This window comes from Rutidosis leptorrhynchoides, chromosome 6 (assembly GCF_046630445.1).
Source record: "Rutidosis leptorrhynchoides isolate AG116_Rl617_1_P2 chromosome 6, CSIRO_AGI_Rlap_v1, whole genome shotgun sequence".
Classification (NCBI taxonomy): Eukaryota; Viridiplantae; Streptophyta; class Magnoliopsida; order Asterales; family Asteraceae; genus Rutidosis; species Rutidosis leptorrhynchoides.
In genome coordinates, this window is record NC_092338.1 from 304,318,345 (window position 1) to 304,322,251 (window position 3,907).

A 3,907-nucleotide genomic window follows, 5' to 3' on the forward strand; every position below is an offset into this window, starting at 1 on the left:
TCATTGCTTTAGCCGTGTTTAAGAATGGTCTTCCTAATATGAGAGGAACTTGAGAATCTTCTTCCATGTCCAGAACAACAAAATCTACTGGAAATACTAAAGTACCAACTTTAACTAGCATGTTCTCCATTATCCCTCTAGGATATTTTATTGATCTATCGGCTAGTTGTATGCTTATTCTGGTTGGTTTCAATTCTCCAAGGTCTAGTTTAGCGTATAGTGAATACGGCATTAGATTTATACTAGCACCTAAGTATGCCAATGCTTCTATTGAACTAAGACTACCCAGAAAACATGGAATTGTGAAACTTCCTGGATCAGATAATTTTTCTGGTATCTTATTCAACAGCACTGCTGAACAATTAGCATTCATGGTAACAGCCGAGAGTTCTTCCATTTTCTTTCTATTTGAGATTAGATCTTTCAAGAATTTAGCATATCTAGGCATTCCTGAAATCACATCAATGAAAGGAAGATTTACATTTATCTGTTTAAACATATCCAAGAATTTGGATTGCTCGGCTTCAAGTTTCTCTTTCTTCATTTTACTCGGATAAGGAAGTGGTGGTTGGTATGGTTTAACATAAGGTTTAGCCTTAACTGTGTTATCTTCATTAACCTTTTCAACTACCGGTTCTTTTTCCTTATCTTGATCAGGTTGTGGTTCTTGTGGAGTAGGAATAGCTTCATCAGAAGTTACAGGTATTTCAGGTGGTTTAAGTGTTGTACCACTTCTTGTGGTAATGGCTTTAGCTGTTTCATTCCGGGGGTTAGCATTTGTATCACTAGGTAGACTTTCCGGTTTTCTTTCACCTATTAACCTTGCTAGGTTACTTACTTCTTGTTCCAGATTTTGAATAGAAGCTTGTTGATTTCTAAATGCTTGAGCATTTTGTTCATTAGTTTGTTTCTGAGATGTGAAAAACTGCGTTTGAGTTTCAACTAGCTTCGTCATCATATCTTCTAAATTCGGCTTTTTATCATCGGTTTGTTGTGGTGGTTTGTTTTGAAAATTAGGTCTTTGCTGATTGTAAGTATTATTGGATACTTGTTGATTGCTAGGACCTTGTTGGTTGTTGTATGGAATATTTCTGTTATAATTCTGGTTTTGATTGTAAATAGGTCTTGGCGGTTGATAATTATTCTGATAATTATTTCCAGGCCTTTGGTTTATGTATGAAATATTCTCTCTTTGTTCCATTGTTAATTCAATACTGAGACAATCTTTTGTCAAATGTGGTCCTCCACACTGCTCACAACTACTTCGTATTGAGTGAATATCTTTAGTCATCTTTTCCATTCGTCTCTCCACAGCATCTATCTTTGCGGAAATGGAATCTAAGTCATGGCTAGAATCAGCTCTAGCTGCTTTAGATGATCTAATGATATCTTTTTCTTGGTGCCACTCATGTGATTGGGAAGCAGTGTTATCAATAATTTTGTAAGCATCAGTTTCGGTTTTCTTCATAATAGAACCACCAGCTGCTATATCTATGTCTTTCCTTGTAGTGATGTCGCATCCTTGGTAGAATATTTGTACTATTTGACAGGTGTCTAAACCATGTTGCGGACATCCTCTTAACAACTTTCCATATCTTGTCCATGCCTCATATAGAGTTTCATTCGGCTTCTGTGTAAACGTAACAATTTCTGATTGAAGTCTTACGGCTTTAGATGCAGGAAAGAATTGTTTAAGAAATTTGTCAACTAAAACATCCCATGTATCGATCGCCCCTTCAGGTAACGATTCCAACCAATCTTTGGCTTCTCCCTTTAAAGTCCAGGGAAATAACATGAGATATATCTGTTCATCTTCCACTTCTCGGATTTTAAATAGTGTGCAGATCCTATTAAAGGTACGTAAATGTTCATTTGGATCTTCCTTCGGCGCACCACTAAATTGGCATTGATTAGTCACCATGTGTAGAATTTGTCCTTTGATTTCATAATCTGGCGCATTAATGTCTGGATGAGTAATTGCGTGACCTTGGCCAGTGCGTTTAGCTCTCATTCGGTCTTCCATACTTAAAGGTTCCAGATTCTCCATAATTGAATTTGTTGAATCGGAGTCACTAGAGGATTCTGATTTAATGGTTCGTTCCTCAACAATCTCTGTTTGAATGATTGGTGGTTCCGGAGGAAAGTTTAATGGTTCAGGATCTACGAATCGTTCCTGAATATTCTCCGGATTCTCAATTGTGAGGTCGGGTTCAAAAAATGGATTATCGGAAATTTGAACTGAAGTACTTGGTCGACTAGATGACGATTCTAAAGAAAAATCAACGGCGGTAATATTTGCTAAATGTCTCGATCTAGTTACAGGTGGTGAACGTACAAAAGGTGGTGAACGTCTTGCTCGGTGCATTCACTGAATATCCTATTAGTTTTTAAAAGGAAAGAAAAATTATAATAAGTTATCCAATCAATAGACTTTTCTGATTTTGCCCACGTTTCGAATAGCCAAAAGATGCAGCAGAGGGGCAGGATTCGTTTGGTCTCAATATAATTGAGGACTGTTTGGCTCCAATAACCCGGTCCACGTACAAATCCAACTATTACTACGAACCAGAAAATTTTGATGTCTATCAATTTAACCACTTAAAATAAATTTTCGTAATTTTAAGAAATTTAGATGAGAAGTAGAATAAAAATCTATGTCCTAAAACTAGAATAGCGAGAAATAAGAAAGAAAAAGAGCTCGTCGAAAAAGGTCGAAAAAGAAAAATGGTTGAAAAATAAAAGGTGACAGAAAAATAAAAGAAACTTATAAAACTTAAAAATACTTGACTAACCTAACCTTATTACTACAACTAACTTAAAATTATAATCGCAAATTGAGATTACTAATTGGAATGATAATTGATACATAGGTAAAAGTCGTCTAAAAATATTAAAGCTTTCAGGAAAAACTAAATCCCAAATGGAAATAACTTAAAAAGGTACTAAAATCTAAAAACTGCGTCGCAAAATTCTAAAGCACTTAAATCTTAGTCTAAAGAAAAAGGACTTAAGGAATTCTACGGCAAAGCCTAAAAATCTAGAAGTAAAAATAACTATGGCAAAAACTAAGTTTAAAACTAAATATGAGCTAAAAATACAAATATTACGCTAAAACGATTAAAAAGGGACAAAATATAAAAATATACAAAAAGTTGTAAAAATTACAATTTTTATAAAAATATTATTTTTATATTATTTATTTAATAACACTACTAATTTTACAATTTAATTAAACTAAATAAAACAAATTAAATAAAAAGAAACTTTAAAATAAAACTAATTATAATATTAATAGGTAATTAGGGTTTATAATAATAATAATTAATAAATACCCCGTAATTAATGCAGTTTAGGGTTTCTGTCGGTGGCGTCAGAGAAACTCCGCGAGTCGCGGTATTCAAAGTATCAAACCTCCGCGAGTCGCGGGGTTCAGAAATTCAATTGACAGCTTGTTTAAAATTCGACGCGTTTTTATTTTTTTTTATATTTTCTGTTTTTAATTTAATTAATCTATTTATATAAGTTAAATAAGACTTATCTTAAAAACTAAGATAAAAATAAAATACTTTATAATTTTATAAATAACAATCTAAAAAATAGATTTATATATAATTATTATTTTTTTTTTATATTAGCGTTGCGCTTCCGGCGTCTAAGAGAGGTCCCCGGCAGCGGCGCCAAAAATACTTGATGGTTAAAGCTAAGGGGTATAAAATACTATTAAATTTTAGCAGGAAATACTATTAAATACGATACATTTTTACACAAGATATTTATTTATTTATAGAATGGATATACTTAAACCTTGCTACAACACTTATAGGCAGTGTACCTAATCGTACAGTAGTGTAGTTTTTAGTAAGTCCGGTTCGTTCCACAGGGAATCTTTTTAAACAAAGCTTAACGC